This window comes from Giraffa tippelskirchi, chromosome 5 (genome assembly GCF_054371585.1).
Source record: "Giraffa tippelskirchi isolate mGirTip1 chromosome 5, T2T-mGirTip1v1.2.pri, whole genome shotgun sequence".
NCBI classification, from domain to species: Eukaryota; Metazoa; Chordata; class Mammalia; order Artiodactyla; family Giraffidae; genus Giraffa; species Giraffa tippelskirchi.
In genome coordinates, this window is record NC_137279.1 from 98,957,461 (window position 1) to 98,969,584 (window position 12,124).

The window sequence follows — 12,124 nt, forward strand, 5'->3', positions numbered from 1 at the left end:
CCCTGGGTATACAGGTAGGGCCTTCTCTGCTGTTTTTTTACTTTCTTTCCTTACTATTCTTCTAACTGTCAGAAAATCACCAACTGTGATCTGGCTGCTGACAATGACACCGGACAGCTGCTTCGGAGAGTTTAGCATAGTGACAGCCTGAGTGACCACACATCACTACAAAAGAGGTCCCCTGATCCTAGGCAGAGAAACTGACACGTAGGAATAGGGAGTCACTTAATGGATCAGGGGCTGGCTGAGCTGGGACCAGAACCCAGGTGGCCTGGCTCCCAGCCCAGCTGACCACACTGCTACCCACACAGCCTGGGCTGACCCAAAACAAGCAGTCCATTGAGCAACTGCACAAACAACAATGAGTGATGGATGGTCAGAGCAAGAAACAGGCACAAATCTACTGCAACTCCATTACTTCCTGGCCCCTAAATTTCCAGACAAGCCTGTAAAGTGTGGTCACTTAAATGAGTTTGACCAGAAACTTGGCCCAGCTTTCAAGTTTGGAAACTTTTCATAGTCACTGCCAAAAGTAAAATTCGGCCTTGTACTGAGGGTGGAGCGTGCCTTTGAATCTCATACCTGGTCCTAATAAGTCTGTGGTAGTGGAGTCAAGACTAGAAAGACATAGTTAACAGATGGGCATAACCTGGTCCTGGGAGGGCCTTAGTGAAACAAGACAGCTTTAGATTTTTGAGACTCCTCATCTGTGGACCTTGCCTCCTACTTCAGATTTAGCTGGCAAAGGGGGTGGGTGTGACCCTAGTTTGGTCCCAGGCTCAAAATTTTCACCTCTAAACCCAGGGTATTACCAGGAGATATAGCTGTCTAGGAAGTTTCCTGTTTCAGGTGTCAATTTTCTGGTCTTGAGTTGGATAATTCTCAAGTGTCTATGCTCCTCTCCTTCCCTTTAGAATCTGAGGACTTCAGAAAGTAGTCGGGACAGAAAAGTCGACTATCTGTTTTTAAATAGGCCTAATAGGCACAACATTTTGAAAATGCAAACCAGTTGCCACAATGTTAGGAATCTGAATTAAAATTCAGCATTTCTTTGGTCAGATTATAGCAGGGGGTGGCCCTACTTTGTGTTTGTCATAAAGAGGTTGTTATTAAACGGATCTTTTACTTAAAACTGTCAATGTTTGTCTAATATTTTATTCATTCAACAAATATGAAAAGCCTGCTATGTGCCAGGCAAGGCTTATGGTCTAATAGCCATAAGTCCTCCTAACTCACACAGCACTTAAGGTGAGTTCTGTTTTATATAATATGGGCTTCTCTGGTGGCTCAGATGGTAAAGAATCTGCCTGCAACTGCGGTTGGATCCCTGGGTGGAGAAGGATCCCCTGGAGGCGGGAATGGCTACTCACTTGCCTGGAGGGTTCCATGGACAGAGGGGCCGGGACAGAGCTACAGTCCATGGCATTGCAAAGAGCTGGACATCACTGAACGACTAACACTTTCACTTTCTGTGTTTTACCAAAGTGTAAGGCCCTTGATGCCTGGAATTACGTCTTATTCATTTTTGTGATCCCCATATCAATGAGCACAATGCCTTGTACACAGTAGGGACTCCATATTTGTGAATTGAACTATGCAATAGCATAGTTATTGTTAAAAGGCATTACCGAAAAAGCACAACATAACTTGTTTTGATTGCGCTAACAGTCTAAAGTAGATATGTCAAGAGGGTATAATTGTTATGCAAGTAAATAAATATTGAGTGTTTATAGAGAAAAGCATGTTCACTACAGGAGTGAAGGAGAGAGAGTGCATAACTGGGTGGAGACTGATCTGGAAGAAGCGTTGTTAATTTCCCTCCAGTCAGTCCAGAATGCTCGTGTAGGGTAGCGAGAATTTCAGTATTCTGGTTCTCTGAGAATTTTCATCCCTCTCACCTTTCTAGAACTACCCCGCCTCTTTCTGCTTCTTCCCAAAGGGCTGTGTCCAACTGACTACACCTCAAAGTCTCAAGAGTCCACCCAGTACCCATCTAGCTCCGGCTCAAGAACTCTCCAGACCAGGGACTTTAGGAACACCGGCCAGGGAAACAAGGGTTCACGAGCGGGGCAAGCGCCAAACTGGTCGCAGCCAGGGGAGCGGCGCTCAGGGAGGGGCTGTTACGGGGCGGGGCGGGGCGGGGCGGGGCCGGGCCGGGCCGGGCCGGGCGGGGCGGGGCGGGAGGAGGCTCGGGGGCCGCTTGGGTGTCACCACCAACCAGCTCCGGCCGGAAACTGGCGCTTGTTTCCGGCCGGACGGCCGAAAACCGCCGATCCTGAACCAGCAGCCGGGAGTCCGAGTGGCGACCGAGTGTGGAGCAGGCAAAAAGCCACTGGGGAAGCCAGTCCAGATCAGTCCCGTCTGGCTCCAGCTCCTGATCCTGTGCAGAGCAACAGCCGCGGTCTCAGTCTCAGCCAACGCCTCCGCCTCCATCGTCGACGGGGGAGGGGCCGGCCGGACCCCTGGGTCACAGCCGAGGAATGAGGAGAGGCAGCCGGGCCCCGCGCTCCGCCCCGGCCTAGGGCCTTGCCCCAGGAGCCGCGAGGGTAACGGAGCCCCCGCATTGTCACCCTCCCCCGTCTGTTCCCGCCCCTCCCGTCTCTTCAGACTCCCAAACTCTGACCCTCTAATCACCACTGTCCCTCTTCTCCTTTCTGATTGTATTTCACCCAGAGCCATCTCCTCTTGGCACCCCCTCCTCGCCCTGACTGTTCCTTGCTTGGTCCCAACCTTTCTCCTGTTACTCCTCCCTTTCACCTGCGTCCCACCTTCCCAGCCCCCCTTCCCCGTTCTTGGCCTCCCTTCCTCAGCTGTGCTGGGCAGTTTGGACGCTTCTCCTTGTCAGCTAGACTTTCGGGGAGGGATGGTGGAATTTTAAGGTGGCTAGGAGTGCCGGCTACTACTCTCATAGTACGATAAAGTTCATTTTAAAGTCTCAAAAGTAAAATGAGCAGAAACCAAACTGTTCTGCCATATCGGTAGTTAAACTGAGGTGCGTCCAGTAATGGAGGAATGGAGCGAAAAAGTGTGTATATGAGAAAGAAACTGAGGTGCGTCCAGTAATGGAGGAATGGAGCGAAAAAGTGTGTATATGAGAAAGAGAGTGATAGATATATTGATTCTATGGCAGGCTTATGAACTTTGGAAAAAAGAAAAGTTGCCGTGAGCCGATGGAAACTTTAGAAGCTGATGATGAGTAAGCCGGGGGCTGCGTGATCTCACTCCTCTTCTCATAATTACTAGGTTAACGGTGTGGCTCCGGTCGGGATGGAATGGGATTTGTTTACTGGGCCGGCGTATTTTTAGCTTGTCGGCTCACAAGAACCAGCGCTCTGAGTCTCTCTCTCCCCTTCTCTGTCCCTCTTCCTCTCTCTTTTTCTCACCCTTCTCTCCCTCTGTGTTTAGGTGGTCTGTCTCTGGAACCTAGATGGCTTCTCTGGGCACAATAAATACAAAAATTAAACTAAAATAGATTTTATATAAGAGATTCTTCCCAACTCTTCAGGGAGTTTTCATGAATGCAAGGGCAAAAATTAGTTGACTTGTAGTTCATATATGTATAAAATACTTAATGTAAAATCAGAAACGGGTAATTGTTTAGTCTTTGACTTATCATACGGTATATTTAGGTGTTAGAGGACGCTGAAACCCTGTCTTTCAACCTATTTCTAAAGTGAGAAAGGACAGAGGGAAGTAGTAGGAAGGTGGGTCCATAAGGGTAGCTAGTCTTAAATCTTTTAAAAACATTTTCTATACTACGTAACTTTAAAAAGAGAAAATTTCCTTCCTAATAAATGAGGTTGCATTCTTGATGGAGAAGACAGTAGGGACTTATGCTGGGTGGCTAGGGAGAATCAGACTTGTAATTAAACATTTGCTGTGCATAATTTACAAATGAATACATTATGGGCAAACAATTATACTCTTTGTCCTCATTGTTTTTCCCAGCCTTTCTTTTAAAGGTTAATAACCAATCTGCTGTGCTAGTCTATTGATATTTTGAAGGCTGGACAGAACTGTAAAATAAATGAAATTGATGATGTTCACGGGGAAGCTGAATACCAGTCTGTTCTAATTTCCACTAGCTACCCGGCATGCCTCGGAGCACCTCCCTAAGTTGGTGGCCAGTTACTATGTACTTAGAGATTACAAATGAATACACATATTAGGTCATAATAGGAGTAATTGAGAAGTTAAATGTACTGAAAAGATTTTCCAAAACTGAAGTAGATCATTTTTCGATTTTTTCCATTTTGGATTATCAGCACCTTTCTACCGATAATCATCCATTAACATGAATGAATAATTTAGAATTGAACAGATACCCACTTTGGACAGTACGCATTGAAGCAGAAAGGAAAGAAGGAAAATAGTTTCCAAACTATTATCATTTTTGTTGTTGTTGTTGCCTTCTTTGACTTATCCCTTTCATTTAATGCCAAAGACTTCCTTGTGAAAAAAAAGTAAGCCTTTTCCAAAGAAACGTCTGTATACTGACTTGTATAAGGCAGGCTGACCAGTAATGGATGTTAATTATTAGTTGGATTTTGATGTAGTTATGTTGCCAGTAACTTGGAAATTTTCCTGATGCTTTTTTCCCTTAATCTCTTTCTTTGGGGCTCCTATTGAAAATGATTTAATTTGGAGGGTAATATCCAATTTTTCAAAATTACACACACTGTCCCAGAGTCTGTTGACTATCAATAATTGTTTTAATTTGAGAGTTAGTTGGTGTCATTATTAGTGATGATATCTGGCAAATTCAGCTTATATCTGTATTTAGCAACTTCCCCTAGTTGAACTACCTGTATTATTCCCAGGGTTGGGGTTAGAGGTGGGGATTGAAGGGGTGAAAAAAATCTAAGAATAAGTGTAGGGCAACCCAATAGCCCATCACTATTTTCAGTTCTCAGAAGGCTTTGTTTGGAATTTTGGGTTTTCAATATATGTTACCAAGCGAAATATGATGGAATAACTCAGTATTAAAAATAAGTTTTCAGATTGTTATGGGGCCACTTGTTAAAGTTTTAGAGCTCCTGAATGTCTCAAGCATGCTAAATATGCTGGAAGAAGGCAATGTAAGGGGGCAGTGTTTCTCCTTACCCCAGACACTCATCCCATCAAGGAAAAAATCCTGAAACAATGCTTTGAAGTGTGACTTCAGCAGTATCTTTTCTATACAAGCTTAGGAGCTGTGGAATGGCAGCCTGGAATCCACTCAGCAGCCCCTGATAAGTGAGATAATTAAAATCTGTGTAACTAGAATATAGATGGTGTAACTAGAATATAGATGCAGGATGGTTTTTTCATGAATGCCTGAAATTAGTTGATTTTTCAGTATGATAGAAGAAGGAAGTTGATTTTTTTAAAGTAATAAATCCTTGCTGAATAATGATTGAACACTCCTACGGATAAGACAGTCTCCAAGCTCCAGTGACAGGCTTTGGGGAGGGAGATACAAAATATGTAAAAAACAGGTGTTCTTGCCCTTGGGAGAAGGGTGATTTTGGGGAAGGCAATATATTAATGAGAAGGCAGACTATTATTATAAGCTTTAACATTTAGAGAAAAGCATGTAAACAAAACCAAGTTTAATGTGCTACGAATGAGATATGTGAAGACTAGAAAATTTTAAGTAAAGTAGGAATGAGGTAAATAAGGGAAGATTTGAATCAGGAAAATCTGAAATAAACTTGGGAGGTTATGGATTAGAGTCATAATGATGCGTGGGGTATGGAGTTAGGTGGATCTTAGTTCAAATCGTGGTTCTACTGTGACCTTGGACAATTTACTTCTCCATCTTTATTTGTATAATATATGTGAGCAAGTAAGTGAAATAGTTATTTTGTGTTGGGAGTAAAAGGAAATAGATCTTCTGGGCAGAAAGTATAGAATGTAAAGTGTGCAGTTATGGTATGAATGACTAAGTTGTGTTTGTGGGGAGAATAAATAAGAATGACTAGAGAAAATGTGGGTTGCTCAAGTCATGGGTAGAGCAGGCAAGAGGGTGGAGGGGACTCAGAGGCCAGACTCTGTTGGATGTTGATGAAAGGGTCAATAGAGTCATTGTAGGTCCTTGAACAAAGGATGAATTTAGTGAGAAGTAGTGAGCCCTCTGGTCCAGGAACTCAGGGACAAGGAGTCAAGTACCAGTACATTGTGACTCTCCTTTTCTGGACTATCCAGGCCTAAAGAGATCAGCCAGGAGACATTAGATTGCTTGTAGAAGTCTTTGTATTCACACACCTTATTCACTATGTTGAACTCTGCTTGTGACTGTCTCACATTGTAACGGCCTGTGAGGCAGTCATGCGACTATGGTTGGATTCTCTTCAAGCTTATGGTATTGTGTTTCAAGTGCATTTGACTTTCAGTTATCTCTGCTGTTGTAGGGAGCGCTAGTTTAGGTAATTCAGAGCTCAAGAAATTTGTTGTTTTAAAAATCATACTTATTTTAGTGTTTGGGGGTCATACTGATGGAATGAATTTGCATTTCTATTTCTAAACCTGAATTACCTGATAGGAAAATATACTGATAGTCAAGAACCATCAGTCTTGAATTCAAAATTTTGCCTCAGAAATCCATAAAATGAACAGTCCATTTGAGGGTAATTAAGACTGGGCTACACTGAGTCTGTTAATGAAGACCAGTTTCTTTTCAAAATCTGTGTGGGTCCAATGTGGCCTCTCAGGCTGTCTGCTTTATTCCTAAGAGCAATTGGTAGAAGATGCCTGTATTGCATTCTGAATTAAGTCTTTACTCACAATATCTGGAGGAGTCCTATTGCATCATACTGCATTGTTGAAGATTAAGCTGGCCTTTTCAAAGGATTTGAGCTTTGTAGAGGCTCTGGAGGTATTAGCGCCTTTGAAAATCTATTAGATTTTTCCTCCTGAAGTAAACTTGTTGAAAATATGGCCAATTTAAGAAAAAAAGAGAAAAAGGAAGGAGACATGTCCACACTTAAGGAGTAAACCAAAAAAAAAAAAAAATCACACAGCTGTTCTTCCATCCTTGTTCTTTCAGTTGACTTGTTTTCCTTCATCCTCGCCTGCCCCAGCCTTCTCATAATCATTACCAAACTATGTGCTTGTGATGTCATGAGCACAGGATTATTATTTACCACTGAAGTCAGGAGATTGTATTTCTGAGCTAAAATTCAGAGGTGGAAAAATCAGGCATTTTCATTTATGCAGTTTAGTTCAGGATTATTTGTAACTGTTTTTTAGAATTATGTCTTATACCTTAGATGATAACATAGTTTTGCATAGGAGAGTCCACTAAATTATTATTTTTTGTGACTTGCTGTGAATTTGGTTCTATTAGGTGGTATGGAGGGTCAGGAAAAATGACAATTTTGTGCCCTTGAGGAATTTACAGTCCAGTTGGGAGTAAGGGGAATAGGAAGAGATGAATACCTACCGAGCTCTTTATGCCAGAGAAAATTTTAAAATGTGAAAGTATATTATCAATTGCATAATACAGTTCTCAAACCGTAAGTATTTTGGGAGAAGAGTACTCAGGTAATTATGAGTGATATCACAGAGGAATTGTAGTTTACTCCAGATCTTTAGAAAATTGTATTAGGTGCAGGAAATGAAGATGAAGCAAATAACAAAAAAATCATTTCATTTTGGAGCTTGGAGGGATCAAGCAAAAACTTGGAAACAGGAATGTACTTGGGATGTTCTTGGGGCAGTGATGAGACTGACCTTAGTTGAACTGAATACTCATAAGACAAAGGTGGTTAGGTTGGTTTGGAGCTGTGTTTATAGAGTGTCTTAAAAGTCAGGCTTATAAGTTTAGATTTTAAATGATGGAAAACAGCTAACCACTGAGAATTTTTTAATAGGATTATAATATGATGATAACAGGAAATAGATTTGGCTTGGAGGGGAGGGAGGTGAGCCCCTGCGGTGTATGAGGTGATGAGACCTGAGCTAGGGTTGTGGAGGGGAAAGAGTGAAAAAAAGATTGTAAAGGGAAAATCGAAATCAGTGAGGACTGGATGTGAAAGACTAAGGAGAGTGATTGATCAAACGTGACTATGGCATTTTAAGCCTGGGTTTCTGAGACATTGACTGGAGTAAAGAAGTTGGGGATGTTTCCTCATTTCTTAGGGAAGTATGATGAGCTCAATTGGAAACATTTTGGACTTAAAAAGTGGCAATGAAATGTCCAAATGAAAGCTGTTCCAGTTGTTAGAGATGAGCCTTAGCTGGTGGAGAGGTGGGGGTAAATAATGCTTGAAAGTATGGTTTTGGAGTTCATTAACATTGCTGTGGTAGCTGTAGCCAAGAAAACGAATAAGCTCTCTGAAGACCCAGAGTTTAGGGAAAGAGCAGAAAGCCACAGATAGTGGTACTGATAAGCACTACTATTCTCTGTTCTTCAGGCCATCTTAATCGAGTTTTTCCTTCTCCTTTCATCTTTTCCATTCCTGTCTTCCCTACTCCATCAAATATCCTTTGAATGTCTTACCTTGTAAGCACTGTCTTAGGCACTGAGGAAACAAGTCAGACAAGGTCTCTACCTACAGGGAGGTTATGGGTCTAGTGGGAGATAGATGTGTCAATATATAGATGAATTGAAGTGTGATTGATATTGTGATAAAGGTATGTAGGGGGCAGTTCTGCCTTGGACGTTCAGAGGTTGGAAAGTGCCTCCCCAAGGAGATGATATTTGAGCTGAGTCTTGAAAGATGAGTTAAGGATGTACCTTACAGATTAGAGAGAGAAGTACACTCGAGGCTCAGAAAACAGCATGAATAAATGCTTAAAGGAACGAAACAGCCAGACTTCTTCAGGTAACTTTTAAGTAATTATTAATATTATAGTTGGAGAACAGGGTTGGAGGTCAGGGATGAGGCTGGAGAAGTAGGTAAGGCTGATCATGGACAGTTTTATCTTGTGCTGCATGAAATGATAAGCCATTTAAGGGTTTTTAAACATTGGGTGATAAAGTTTCATGTTCTAGAAAGATTATTTTGTCAGTGGTATAGAGAGAGTAGATTGGAGAGGAACAGAGCAAAAGACTTTTGAAATAACTTACTAATACATTTTTTGTTGAGTGATCATGTTTGTAGAAACAGAATCAGAGAACAAGAGGGACTGTTCCCCTTTCTTAGTCTCCCTCATTGCTTTTCAGATGGAATACCTGAGATTTACTCCAGATCACAGAAGTAGTGAAGTGATGGCTTAGTCTGGAATTCATTATTCACGGCTGCAATGTAGTGGGTGATTAATAAATATTAGCTCACCTCTCTAATTCCCTCACAAGCCCTGTTGCAGTGTTTGTTCCATTCTGCCACGCTGCATTGTGCTTGAAGACAGAAGCACTTCTGTCATTTCATTCCATCGTCCTTTTTTCTAGTCAAGAATGAACAGTGCTGTTTTCCCGGGTCTGACTGAGGAATATCTGCCCTAAGAGTGCCATGGGGATTTGGGGCTTTGGCCTGGGGCAGTTGGACGCCCTGGAGTGGAGTGACTAGGATGTTAGAATTCTTCAGTGATTCAAGTGATTCAGATGTGGAGGAATGTCAAGGTATTTGTTTTATTGTGTGTGTAGACGTATTTATCTCTCCTGCTAAGTTCCCTTCTAGTTTTCTTTTAAACTTAGTTTTAAGCTGTATCAATGAAACTTTGGTAAAAGAAATAAGTTATGATAAATTGGGTACCAGCAAAAAGTGTATCTAAAAAAAACATTTCTCATTATTCTTGGATTCTACCGCTTTCTTCCCCATGTTTTTAATGTCATTGGGTTTTTGTGAAGGTAAATTGTTTGGGTTTAAAGTGCAAAGTAAGAATTTGGATTTTGTGATTTAGTCTTTTTTTGCTGGAGAAGAACAGAATAGGATAGAGGACATCTTCGAGGTCCTTAGGTTCCCCTGGGGAAAGTTGGAACATGAGGGGGATGTGGAAGAATGGATATCTTCCATTGACAAGCCGTCATCAAAACTTAACTGATTTATGAGTTCCTTACCCCTTCCTCTGAGCTCTGTCAACATCTCTAGAGAAGGGCCTTGGATTGGATACTGTCCACTTTAGCAGAGCTGCCAATTCTTAATTCTTTCTCAAGTGGGCAAGGGTACATTTTGTTTTTGTTTGTGAGTGTTTGGGGGAGGGGTGGAGAGAGAGGAGGCGCAGAATAGCTACTCATAGTGAGTCTTTATCTGAATTCCTATATAACTGGAAGTTTCCTTGGCTTTGTTTTAGGGGAGATGACTTGGTTACGCCGTCATTTAAGTTATGTGGGAAGGTGGTTCTTTCTCCCTTCAGTTATCTGATCTAGGATGGCAATAAATACTTCTTTCTTGTCCATATTTGTCAACCTCCGCCCCCCACCCCACCCCGACTTTGCTCTCAGTGCCTTTTGTGTACACTGGGTGAGGGATGGGAAGGATCCTCTTCAGTCTAAAGCTTATCGAGTGTGTTCTCGTGAAGTTTAGGGGAACCTAAAGCAGCTCCTGATTATTCTTGTGTTAATGACTCCCCTGTTCTTCCAGTCTCCGGGCCCTTTCTTAATTTAAACATTTTGAATAATAAGATATTTTAAATATTTTGAAAAGTTCAGGGGAAAAAACCCTAACATAATTTTGAGCCCACAACCCAGATTTAGTGGATATTAACATTTGGTCAGGTTTATTTTAGATTTCTCGCTGTCTTTAAGATATAAACTGTTAAGTATTAGATATAGCCAGAGTCCTGCTCTGCATCCTTATCCCCTCCCTCTTTCCTGGGAAATGAATACTGGCCTAAATTGGTATGTATCATTGTATTTTATGTTTTATACTTTTAAAAAAATGTGTAATGTAGGCACAAGAAACATAGTTTTATTTTGAAATCATAAATAGAATCATACTGCAGGTATTTTTTGCAACCCTGTCTCTCAGTATTGTTTTTCAGAGTTATTTACATGTAGATCTAGTTCATTTAATCACCTAATCTTTAAGCCTATTTCCTCCATTGCCCTTCCCACTTGCCTTGTGAAATAGTCCTACCATCAAAGTCCCAGTTTAAACCCTATCTTCCATGAAAACTTTCCTGATTTTTTTTTTCTCCTACAAGCTGTGATCTTTCCTGTTTCTGAAGCCACCTATCATTTTATTGGTACTGATATGGTCGTAGTTGTGTATTTTTGTATTTTAGTTTATTTATGCCTTTGGCTTGCCTCTTCTATACTGTGAGCTCCTTGAAAGCAGATAAGTAGTTTCTTTTATCTTTGTATCCCTCATGGTACTTGCCACAGTAACATAAACATATTAGGCATTTAGTCACTAATGAATAAAATAATAAAACAGTCCTCTGAGTTGGTGAGCTGTGTAATTATGAGCAATATAGTGTGGCCTTTATGAAAAATAAAGCTTATAAAGAAACATTCAGCACTGAAAATTATATAAAAATGTACATAAATGTTGAGTGCATTCAAGACTGACTTCCTGTAGGAGATGAGATCAAACATTCCTGAGAAATGAAATGAAAATTGATTGATGATATCACCCCAATGAGGAAACTCCTGGGAATTGATCCTGATGGCATTTGAGGCAGTGTACTTCTGTGGCCAGATGCATTTCACTAGCTATCAAATTCTGCTATTGTCATCAAGGTCTTGACACCTTCACTGGAGATTTACATTGGTGGTGAGAAAAAGCAGCCTGTCTGTTCACTTAATAAATACTGCTGAGAAACAGGAATTCTTTGGCCTCTAAAAAAGAAAGCCTATGGGTTTGGGTAGACTCCGGGAGTTGGTGATGGGCAGAGAGGCCTGGCATGCTGCAATTCATGGGGTCGCAATGAGTCGGACACGACTGAGCGACTGAACTGAACTGAATAAACGTACACATTTGTGTGTATATGTACATATACTTTTAACAGCACCATTTTTATCGATGAGACCAGATTGTATCTCAGCAAAATATTCTTAAGCTTTTAATTCTGGAATGTGTAGTACCAACATAACATTGTTTAGGTCTTACCAAAGCCCTTCCCTCCCCTGCCAGGGAGATGTTAAGTTGAACTATAATGAAATTGCAATTTTATGGGTAAAATAAGTCATATATCACCAATGGTTATTCTTTAAACTTACGTTTAGGTTGTTATGTTTAATAGTTATTATGTTAAATGG

General features: G+C 41.2%; 1 protein-coding gene across 10 annotated transcripts in view; it reads left to right on the forward strand.

Moving 5' to 3' along the window:
- Positions 1 to 2,271: 2,271 nt before the first annotated feature.
- The window catches only part of OTUD7B (OTU deubiquitinase 7B), a 56,722-nt gene continuing 46,869 nt past the window's right edge, over positions 2,272 to 12,124 (forward strand). For 6 of the 10 annotated variants that reach the window (XM_081487870.1, XM_081487871.1, XM_081487880.1 and 3 more), the window contains exon 1: positions 2,272 to 2,546. The gene's annotated coding sequence lies outside the window, so the exon portion shown is untranslated. Of the gene's footprint in view, positions 3,051 to 5,216; positions 5,236 to 12,124 lie in introns of those variants that run through there. The other 4 variants (XM_081487872.1, XM_081487877.1, XM_081487882.1 and 1 more) reach the window with 2 other exon arrangements.